The sequence below is a fragment of the Pinus tabuliformis genome, chromosome 6 (genome assembly GCF_031772625.1).
Source record: "Pinus tabuliformis cultivar Carrire ecotype Pingquan chromosome 6, CPIR1, whole genome shotgun sequence".
Classification (NCBI taxonomy): domain Eukaryota; kingdom Viridiplantae; phylum Streptophyta; class Pinopsida; order Pinales; family Pinaceae; genus Pinus; species Pinus tabuliformis.
In genome coordinates this window covers 1,784,911,150-1,784,923,795 of record NC_142292.1, presented here as the reverse complement: position 1 = coordinate 1,784,923,795, position 12,646 = coordinate 1,784,911,150, and the positions used below count along the sequence as shown (strand labels likewise).

At 33.7% G+C, this 12,646-nt stretch overlaps 1 pseudogene; it reads left to right on the top strand.

Annotated features, from left to right (window-relative positions):
• The first annotated feature begins 10,205 nt into the window (after window positions 1-10,205).
• Window positions 10,206-12,056, top strand: LOC149266141 (uncharacterized; annotated as a pseudogene).
• Window positions 12,057-12,646: the final 590 nt, after the last annotated feature.

Sequence of the window (12,646 nt, the reverse complement as noted above, 5' to 3'; positions counted from 1 at the left end):
TATATGCAATTCATCCATCATTTATAACCATGACATAGTGACAACAATATGTATATATCTTCTCATCAATGAGAGATGCCAACAAGAATGAGTAAATCATGAACTCATCATCATCAACCAATTGTAGCATAAGATTTTGCGGTCAATCTTTGTTAGTAACTTATTTCTTTGATCTCATATCATTAAGATCGATAAGCTCTCTTCACACATAAGAAGAGCCACAATCCTCAAGTAGCATATACTTCATCATTTGTAGCATATAGGGAGCATATGCATAAAAAATATGTGTGCAAACCTTCAGTCATCACAAAATTTATCAACAACATCATCAACCAAAATCTTATATGTATCTTCCTTATCAATGCTTGATAGCAAAAAAAATTCAAATGTAGCTTAAGCAACATATAGGCATTATCCACATATTCACCATATGCAACTCATGTATCATTGACATAATGAAAACAATATTTGTATCTTCAACAACAACAACAACAACTATACATTAGCAACGATATGTACTTCACCATAAACATCATTATGCAACAAGGAATGCCAATAATAGACCATTTAGAAGCCGCAGTAGATGCTCCCCCTGAACCTATGCCACCTATTTACTATCAAATATTATCATATCCACCTCATCAATCACAAATCCATCAAAGAACCATAGCAACAATAACATTTTGCAACAACTCATGAACCATCATGAAACAACATCATTTTTAAGCAACATATGGGCATTATTAACAATATGCAGTAAATCATTGTCAGTGCCAGAATGCCAATAACTAATTGATAAAAACATATGAGAAGATCCCCATAAATCTATTCTAATGTTTATTCATTACTGGGAAATATATGCAACTATTTAGATTAAAACTCGTGTATATGTGATTATTCTTCATCAGATCCGTGTACATAAAGTAAATTGTTGATCCTTTATAGTGACAGATCCCCCTAAACCTGTAATGCCTATTCATGTTCATTGTTACTTCATCATATATAATGTTAGTAATACCAAAACATCATCAAAGGGAATATCGAAAAAAATAGTGAACCATCACCAAGATACTCATGCATGGCTCTCCCTGAGATCATACATTAGTGATCCTGTGGACCTGATAATCATCACCTACTCTTCATGAGGTCATGTACCTCACATCACTTTTTCAATCACTACTAGAAGTATTCTTTAAACAAATAGACTGCAATGTGAACTATCTTCTTTTATTTTGAATCTGAAGAAGAATAGGAACTATACCTCTTATTTCTACCTGAATTCTTCTTTTCTAGCACATATAATTTGTCTGGATTTATGTATCCTCTTGCTATAACCTTTCCAATTTCTTCATCTATAATTTTGCATTTAGTTGATGTAAATACAATTATACATCCTTTGTCAGCTATTTGACCTACACTTAGAATATTCTTCTTTAGCCCTTGAATTAATAATGCATCAATTACTTTTGCATACTTCTCAAGTTTGATTCTACCTTTTCCCATAACTTTTGTTGGAACACTATTTCCAAGAATCACCTTACCATCTTTGTTTTTCTTAAGAAACTCAAACTTGTCCTTATCTCCAGTCATGTGATGAGAGCATCTACTATCTATGTACCATTCATCTTCATCTTCAAATGAGCAAAGATCAAGACCACACCTTATTTGTTCTTCTTCCTTTTGCTTAATATGAGAAATGTTGGTGGATCCATCTTTCTTAGGTCTTTTGGTAACAATGTTCTTATTTGGTTGCTTTCCATGTTGTCTGTGAAGAGCCATTTATTTGTTCCTGCATTCTTTTGTTACATGCCCAAACTTGTTACAATCATAACATATTATATGACCAAAAAATGGAGCTAAGGAATCATAATATACCTATTTCATATTCCTTCTATTACACTCAATAGCTTTGTGACCAAATATGTTGCAAGAAAAACAATATCCCTTAAAGAAATCTAAGTACCTGGGAGCTGATGACCTTCTTGTGAAGTGGCTATTTGCTTGAGATTGAAACAATCTACTTCTGCAATTGGCTGCAACATGTCCATAGTTATGACATATAAAGCATTGAATATTATTGATCGGAGGACAGAATCGATTAATGTTTCTATTATTGATGGAAAATTATTTCTTTTGAAAATTCATCTTCCTTGGAAGTTGATCTGGTTGACTTCTTATCTCTTAACAGGAATTTCAGATTTTGTATTGTTATCCTTTAAGATCCTTGCACAAGCTTGTGAACTAGATTCTCATTTTACAATTTCATGAAAACCAAGACCAGATTTAATGGAAGGAGACCTTTGACTACTAAGAATATCATCCATAATCTTAGTACTATCTTGAAATCTCATGTGTTTATCATTTTCTTCTAATTTACCTTTTAGAATGTTTACCTTTGCTTCCTCATTCCTTCTTTAACCTTTCTTATTTCTTCCATTTGTTCCTTTAATTCAGTAATATTTGTCTTCAAGCCATTCTCTTATTCTTCAAATACTTGAAGTAGCTCTTCATTTCACTTGTTTGACTTTTCAAAATCTTCTCTTAGAGAGACGATCTCAGTGTCAAGTCCTTCATAATATTATTTAGATTCTACTGCAACATTTACTGATTTAACATTATCCTTGTTATCATGTGCCTGCAACTTATCCTTAATATTGTTAATCCTTTTCAAAGCAAAATCAAGTCTTCTTCTAAGATTAAGAACTTCCTCTAAATTGTATTCTTCTGAATCAATAACTCCATCTAACATAACAAAGGTTGTTTTATCATCATACTCATATTTCGACACATCTTTAGAAATAATATTACTTGATGGTTCTCCTAATGAACAATCTTCCTTTGATTTTCCTTCACGAATCACTAGCAGATTATCCCATACTTATTTTCCAATTTTATAATGCATAACCTTTCCTAATGTTGAATTAGGTATGTTACCAGTGATTTCATCTAATGCTACATTATTCTTTTGTAATTCTTCACTTGATGGAGGAGTTTTAGTGCAACCATTACATACTAAATTCCAAAAATCACATCCCAGGTTTATTAATTTAGACTTCATCTTTTCTTTCCATTCCTGAAAGTTATCATCACTTAGCATAGACATACCTTTATTGTCCATAATTTTGGACTTGCGTTTTTCTTCCACTATAGATTTTCCTTGACCCATAAATGAAAATATTGCTATAGAATCAGATGCATCACTATCATTGTTCTCCTAAATTGAATTCTTCATTTGAGTTGCCTTCTTCTTTTGCTTCTTTCCCATCATCCATGATCCACTCCAAGCCATTAAACATCAACTGAAGTGACCTGCGTTGTTAGGTCCCTATACTATTAGTGTAACCCCTTATTGTTATTAGTACAACCCCTTTGTTATATTGTTGTGCCCATGTAGTCTCCATATTGTTATTATTGTGCCCCATAGAATCCCACTATTGTTATTATTGTGCCCTTACATTATTATTGTTATATCGGCTCTAATTATATTATGACCCCTTAGACTCCTATATATAGAAAGGAGGTCTTTTCATTTGTATCATCCAAGAATTGTTCATTTGTGTAATGTAAAGGAGGTTTCCCCCTCAAATAGGATGATTTCTAAGTCGTTGATCTGTCTTTTCTATCTTTTTGTGAGCTAGTTTCATAACATTTGGAATCAGAGCTTTGGATTCTAGGGTTTCGCTGCTCCAAACAGGTCATCATGGAATTTTCGCTATAAATTTTTTTCTGCAATGTTTTAGAAGCTGAAAAAAACCCATTGGAATCGAAATCTCATTGAACCTCGAGTCCAAATTTTAGATCTTGTCTCGCTATATTTTCAGAGATACGACCTGAGGAAGTTAGGGTTTTTGCAAGCTCCAGAATTCCATCTCAAACAGGTCATCATGGAATTTTCGCTCTAATTTTGTTTCTACAAGGTTTTAGATTCTAGAATTAAAACCCATTTGAGCCGAAATCTTGGTGAAGCTCGGGCCTAAATTTCAGATCTTGTTTCGCTACATTTTCATAGATATGGTCCAAGACATTTAGGGTTTTTTCAGGCTCCTGAATTACACCCCAAACAGATGACCTTGGTAAAATCATCATAACTCTCTCTCTCTGAGCATTTTATTCAAATTTCGTAAGAATTTACAGAAAGAATATGGACTATAGTTTTTTTATCAGTTTCAAGTCCTAAGGTCGAAACAATGACATGTGGCACTTTGTACAAGTTTTCTCTACTGAACCAGTCTATAATCAGGTCATCGTAGGAGATTTGAAATAACTCTTCCTTGGAGAATCCAATCTTGATTAGACTTGTGGGGTTAGAAAGAGGACTTAGAGGCCTACCACAAGATGCAATTTTGGATCTCAAAGGTTTGAAATTGCATCTTGCAGTAGCCCTCTGAGTCCTCTTTCTAACCCCACAAGTCTAATCAAGATTGGATTCTCCAAGCAAGAGTTATGTCAAATCCACGATGGCTTGATTATAGACTGGTTCAGTAGAGCGAACTTGTACGAAGTGCCACGTGTCATCGTTTCGACCTTGGGACCTGAAATTGATTCAAAAAAACTACATTTCGTCTTCTTTCTGTAACTTCTTACGAAATTCAATTTGATGCTCAGAGAGAAAGTGATGATGATTTTCCCAAGGTCACCTGTTTGGGATGTAATTCAGAAGCCTACAGAAACCATAAATGTCTTGGACTGTATCTCCGAAAATATAGTGAAAAAAGATTTGAAATTTGGGTCCAAGCTTCACCTATATTTCGTCTCAAATGGGTTTTAATTTCAAAATCTAAAACTTCGGAGAAAACAGATTACATCGCAAATGCCACGATGACTTGTTTGAGATGGAATTCTGGAGCTTGCAAAAACCCTAACTTCCGTAGATCAGATCTCCAAAAATCTAGTGGTACAATATCTGAAATTCAGACCCGAGTTTCGTGGGATGTCCTCTCAAATGGGATTTTTTTTAGCTTCTGAAACGTCACAAAACAAACATTATAGAGAAAATTCCATGATGACCTCTTTGGAGCAATGAAACCCTAGAATCCAGTCCTAATACCAAATGTTATGAAGCCAACTCACAAAAAGATAGAAAAGATAGATGAACGCCTTATAAATCAGCCTCTTCGAGGGGGCAACCTCCTTTACATTATACAAATGAACAATTATTGGATGATACAAATGACAAGACCTCCTTTATATATATAGGAGTGTAAGGGGTCAAAATATAATCAGAGCCGACATAACAATAATAATATAAGGGCATAATAATAACAATAGTGGGCTTCTATGGGGCACAAAAATAACAATATGGGGACTACATGGGCACAACAATATAATAAGGGGGTTGTACTAATAACAATAAGGGGTTACACTAGTAGTATAGGGACCTAACATGCTCTTATACCAATTATTGGGAAAAATACTGAGGGAGGGGGGGCTGAATCAATATTTTAATTCACTTTAAACTTCTCATTTCATATCCCAATTTCTATATTCTATTGTCATTCATGGAACCAATGTATGTATGTGACTTCAGTAAAGGAAAACAACGTGTATCCAGTTAACTAACTTTTCATATATTTCATCATTTTTTCATCCTTAACTAGTGCATCATTACTTCATTATTCATTAATTAAACAGTAACCATGAGCAGTAAGAGTAGAATAAACCATCACACATAAGAAACACAACAACACATGATGACACTGAGATTTTTAGGTGGAAACCCAATGTGAGAGAAAACCACTGTTGTTGTAATCTTTCTTCTTCTTTTATTATTAAGAAAAATTATTACAATCTTGTACTGGCATGGGCTCTTACCAACACACAGGCACCCACCTGCAAAAGGCTACAACCTTCTCTCATTCTCTAGCCCTCACTGGAAGGGAGCTCCAACCCCCTAATCTCGTTTACCAGCTGCTACTGGAAGGGAGAACCTACCCCCTACACAAATTTGCCAACTAGCACTAGAAGGAAGATTTGAATCCCTCACTGAAGGATCCAACCCTCAACACCTCTTGTGGACCACGTTTCATAATATTTCATATTGGATCGACCTAACTCAAAACATCAAACATGTAGGTCACGTTTAATCATATTTTCAGACTAGACACACTTCCATCATTAAGCCCAATACCAAGTAATAATTCTAAAACCCAACACTGAATCAAATCATCTGATTACTGAACCAACTGAATCTCAACCAACTATTGCAACCAAATCAAACTAATCATAACCAGATCATACCATTGCACAATCATTCATAAATATACCAAGCCATAGTTTGTTCATCGCAAAAACAAAGTGTTGTTCTTGCAAACGCTAATCAGAAATACATTAGAATATATCTGCTATTGATATGAAGCACACTCTCGTATGTACGTGTTTCCTTTGTATCACACAAGTGTACAAATCTCAAAATATTGAATCATCAATCACAAAACCATCAAAGATCATCCCATCAGTCACAGATCACTTGAACCAATCACAGATTACTGAATCAAACACAGATCACCATACTGTAGCATCATTATCAATCAATATGCCATTCCACATTTAACCCAATCAACACTTTTAGATAATCATAATAGAGACATTATCAACAGACAACAACAATCAGAACAAAACTGATCAAATGTTATCAACAAGCCATACTGCAAAACCCTATTATATATACGTGACTTCCACAAAATATATCAGCGTATGTACATACTTACCATGCACAACACCTGCGTACAAATCTCAACACACTACAAACTTTATCTAAAAATATATACGCAACCTTACAGAGATGGATCCACATATGTACGCGACTATTCCCAAACATATATGCGTACAAATTTGAAAATTTTCATTGCAACCACAATTTCACTCTCTGCAACATTTGGTGTCAGAATTCTAGACTTCTGAATACTTCATTTAGATCACAACATCATTATAACCACATATCTATCATTATTAGTTACTTAGACATTTTCAATCAAACATATATGTCAACATATTTCAGATCTTTCATATTTGAGTCTTCTCCTTGCTCCCTGGTGCACACCTATTCTAGACACATGTATAACTCATTACTTGCACACTTAACACTTTGATCTCCATCTCCTTATATAATTTTAGCCTTAGCCAATACCTTAGGCCAATCCCTTAGTAATGTCATTGGTATTTTTTGAAGGGATCAAATAACCATTGTCGCTTCCATTGTTATGGTTCAATACCATGGTAAAGATCCCTGGTATTCAGATTACCATGGTGCAGATTTTGTACACGACTTTTCTTCTCAATACCTATGTATGTACGCGACCTTTCTTTCTAGGACCCGTATATACTTTCTCAAACTTTACCATCCATCTATCTCTAAACTGACATTCTTTTGTCCATATCACTTGTAGCATTTGTATAACTCTGTATAACCATCCTATTATCACAATTTTGATATCTTTATCAAGTAGGTTGCCATCAAAGACAACACATTAGCCATAATGCAAACTGTGTCTTCTAGAGAATGAAAGAAAAATCTATTAACTTTGTGACACATATGTAAAAAGATCCTTGTATGATAATAACTTACTCAAATTCTTAAGAGATTTATTTATTCCGAATGACAACCTAGTTAAGTCTCTAAGTTCAACTATACTTCAAAGTAATAAATTTTTGTTTGGTTTCTTAATTTCACACTATGATGAGGAGGTTAATAAAACATTTATAAAATAGCATGAAACATTAATGAAACAATGTGGCTACAAACTTATAAGGCACATAATGATAGTGAATGCATAACGATGGCATGATGAAAAAACCTTCATTAAAACATAACATACATGACCATGACCATAACTATTGATATGACACTAAAGCATTACAATAAAAATAAAGACAGTACACTATAGAAATGATCTTGTGAAAATATAGTTTGACTTTCGTAATAAGTTTTAAATGTGATAAATTCACTACCTTCTCAAATCCAACCCACCAAAGAAAATTTAATCACTAGGTCATAAGTAGAATCATATGATATATATTGTTTTTTATAATATAAAGACAAAATAAAATTAACTATTATACATGTAAAGAGAACGACAAAATTAAGAAAAATAATGATAAATATAAGGAATGAATGATGTATGGAATTTTCAAAATGATTGAGAAAGAGTGTACGAAGATATAAATCATTTTCTTAAATGGTTATTTGTCTTTGTATGCTATTAAAAACTATTTTAAAAAACTTGAGCTAAAAGGAACTTTGCAATTGGCTCTTTGTTATTGAGAATATTAATTTAATAAAATAATTTATTATTATTATTATTTATTTTTAAGGTTATACTTAAATTAGATATTAAATTTGTGTATGAAATCTTTTTGTTTGTGGGACAAGGGATGCATTTCCGCATAACGATTACCAAGGCATACATATTCTACCTCTTTTGTTTTGAACCTGTGACCTTTTAGAAGGAAACACATACTCTTAACCATTAAACCCATTAATTAAAGAAAATGAGTAAATAATAATATTGTATAATTTAGTATAAATGAAATATTATAACATAGATTACGTTATATATTATATTAAGAAAATTAAATAATAATAAGGTAATTTTAAAATTACAGCTTAATACAATTTTGAATTTTTTTAAATAAAATTTGATTATTAAAATTTTATAGAAGTATTTATACTCTATTCTATTTTTAGAGAACATATTTATTATTAAACATTTTCTATTTTCTTCTTAGAAAACACAACTATTATTAAACATTTTCCTCATAACTATTTTATGTAATAAAATAAATAAATAAATATATACATATATGTATTTTTCTTTCTAGCTATTATAGCTTAAGAGGAAATATATGGTTAAACAATAAATCTATTTATAAATAAAAAATACATATTTTTGATAACTATTTTTTTTATAAAATATATATATATATATAAATATTTATATTTTTTCTAATTATTTTTTAAAAGAGGAAATCGGTGCTATTAAATATCAAATTTATTTAAAAAGAAATAGATGTTTTTGTCAAATCCGCATAAAAAAGAAATAGATGTTTTTGACAACTATTTTTTATATAAAATATTTTTATTGAATAGTTTAATGGACAATCCCATGTTATAGAGTATTATGTAAACTAGTACAACCACATTAAAAATATTAATGTGGTTGATATAACCTAAGGTTTCACTTGCATCTACCATTGATAAATATATAACAAAAGAAATTATTGTAACAAAAATATTATTATTAACTTTGATTTTACTTAACCCTTAAGAATTTAAGGATTTGAAAATCCCTAGAAAATTGGTGGGTGTTCACACATCAAATTTTTTAAATTTATTAACAGTGAATGCAACCTAAGAAACTTTCTAACACACTACAACTGTTGATAAACATATGGTAAGCATATTCTTTTGAGAATCAATATAGATTGTCAATTAAAAAAAAGAGTCAAGAGATCCTCATCCACCTTAAGTTGAAATAACTCTCTAACACACTACAACTGTTGATAAGCATATAGTAAGCATATTCTCTTGAGAACCAATCACATATGGTAAGCATATTCTCTTGAGAATCAATCTAGGTCATCAATTAAAAAAAATCAACAAATCCTCATCCACCTTAAGTTGAAATAGGAAACCTTCCACTCAGGGATCAAAATTGAACACGTCAGAGCCCTTCAAAGGGTCTCTGGCAAGTCAGAGAAGTAAGAAGAAAATTTTACCAGTCAAAAAAAATTTAAAAATTGATTTTTGTCATTTAAAAAAAAAATTGGAATAATATCTTAAAATTTTTTAAGAAGTGCTGTCAAATTGTCAATTTTTTTTTAAATTTCATTTTTCCTGAAATTAGAATTTTAGGAATGAAAAAATTAGAATTTTAGGAATGTTGAATTTGTAAATTTCTTTTCATGTTAAAACTTAAGTCCCATTTTAGAAACTCCCATTTGAAAAACAACAGTTTCCTTTTGAGTTGTTTTTTCTAATTGTGCATATGATGCAAGTTCTTATTATGCCGTAAGGCGTTTCCCTCTGAAATCTACTTCCCTCTCTGCTTACCTGTCATCGTGTAAGCCACACGATTATATGTTAGACGATTGCAACAATTTCAGTCGTTGATCGTTGATTCAAAAGGGTTGCCCAAACGGTTTGGGCGTTTCATTTGGCGGATCGAATAGTTTCATCAGGGCAGCTGAACCGAGCTCTCTAGTGCTACATGCGTCCCACTAACCCTGTTGGCGGGCTTTTCTTGTACTGTCTGTGGGTGGAGTTGATTGATCCCAAGGCTGTACTGAGCAGGCAGCACATTCTCACAAATCCCGGTGTTCTCAAGTCCATCATTGAGAAAGCGGACATGAGAGAAAGCGATACCGTCCTGGAAATCGGCCCGGGTACTGGAAATCTAACCCTAGAGTTGCTGCAGGCCGCCCACAGAGTCATCGCAGTCGAGATCGATCCCCAGATGATCGAAGTAGTTCACAAACGCATAAAGGGGACCGAAATGGCTCAGAGATTGGAGGTGAGTTCCAATTTCCTTTGCATCTTGTTTTTACATTCATTCACCTTATTTACCTCATTAACAATATGTCAATTCCACATGGATTGTGACTCTTCATGCCCACCCCAAGTTTCAAATCCTCAGAGACATGTTTTCCCTTCATGAGCTGTTGCTTCTATGCACCTGTGTAAGCAACGGCTCAGGCTCCGACTCCATGTGGATGGGGCAAGGTGTAGGTCTTCTGCCACAATCACTGAGACATATGTTTTCGAATATCTGTTGTCAGCCTGCTATAGTTCGTTGTGATATTCACATAATGGAAATGGGCATGCTTTCTGCATGACCTGACTTCAGTTCATCGTGATAATCCCATAATGGAGAAGGGTGCGCTTGCTGCATTTGTAAACTGGAAACATCAACCAAAAAAAAATCCTACATTGACAACAATACTGAAGAAGGTTTATTTGTGAAATACCACATACATTAAAACTTTTTCAAATCTTTGCCAATCTGAAAACTGGGTTTAGGGTGAATTTCTCATGCCTATGCGATGAAAACTGGCTATGGGGTGAAGTCCTCATGCTTATGTGATAGCAGCCTTCTTTTCTTCAGTTACTACCTTTCTCCAATCTAATGATGCTTAGAAGTACCTGTGTGCTTTGGGAAGCCATAATCTTGTAACGTACTGCACTTTCTGTCTGGCAATGAAAAATGCCAATTTTGGCAATAAAACACTTCTTCTTTTTGCAAATTTGATGTTGCAGATGGATTCCCTACCCCCTTATGTCCAATTGGGCACCTCAGTATTAAATTTATGCAATTCAAACCTGTAATTCCAAGATTCTGGCAAAATTTCTGCCAGATTTACAAGGAAAATGCACTGGAAAGAGATTCTGTTTACTGCAAGGTTAGCCTAAGCTATGTGCTTTGCAGGTTCCCTTGTGATGTCTTCGTAATTGTCTCTTGCAATTCCTTTTTTGTTCCTTGTGATTGCTGTCTTTGGTGATACCTTATTAATTTTTGGGATTACGATAAATCAAAGTTGCTCTTCTCTAATATGACTATCTCCTTTTTCTTTTATGTTATGGACAGTTGGTGCGAGGGGACATACTACGAACAGACTTGCCAACTTTTGACATATGTGTAGCCAATATACCTTACCAGATATCATCTGCGCTCATCTTCAAGCTTTTGTCCACCATGCCCAAGTTTCGAAGTGCCACCCTCATGCTTCAGAAGGAATTTGGCCACCGCCTCGTGGCAAAGCCTGGTGATTCCCTTTTCAATCGCCTGGCTGTCAATGTGGATCTTCTGGCCAGTACCAAGCTCCTTATGGATGTGAGCAAGAGGCATTTTACGCCATGCCCTAAAGTGGATTCTTCTGTTGTGAGAATCGAACCAAGGGCATGGCCTCCTCCAGTCGACTTGAGTGAATGGAATAGATTCACTCTGATGTGTTTCACCAGAAAGAATAAGACTCTCGATGCAATCTTCCTGTTCATCAATTTTAATCTTGAAGGCATATATCCCTGCTATTGTTTATTTGCTCCCCAAGATTACCTTCTTTAAAGGCATTTAGAGCATGGATGGCAGCGATTTCTCAACAAACAGTATAGGTACATTTGCATTGTATGAGCAAATGGAGGAATTTTTCCTTTTTAGTTAAAAGGACGAATCATCTTCGATTTTTCTTTGCAAGCAATACTTTAAGCAGACAGGCGTTTCAATATGAATTAGTTATGTTTTTTCGATCTCTTCATATTTATTTTCTTCAACATGTTTGAAACCTTTTCTTCTGGGAACTATTGTTTTTGCAAATATTTTACCTTGAATCAATTCGTCTCAGCATGCATTGAAGTTAGTTAGAATGGAATCACATAGGTTTTAGCAGTTTAGCCTAGTCGGTTGTCTCATTAGTCAGGACTTATGAGATGTATGTTAAAAGACTGAAACCTGCTTATGTTAAGGTGAATTTGTGCTGAAAACAGTTTTCAATACTCACGGATCAGACCTTGATCCGAAGAAACTTGTGGGTTAATGGAAACTCATGATCACAGATATAACTGAAAAAGGGAAAAGGAAACCCTCCTATTGAACGATTTCCTCTGCGAAGTTTTTCTCAAGCTCTTGTCAAATACAAGGCAAACTCTTACATTCCA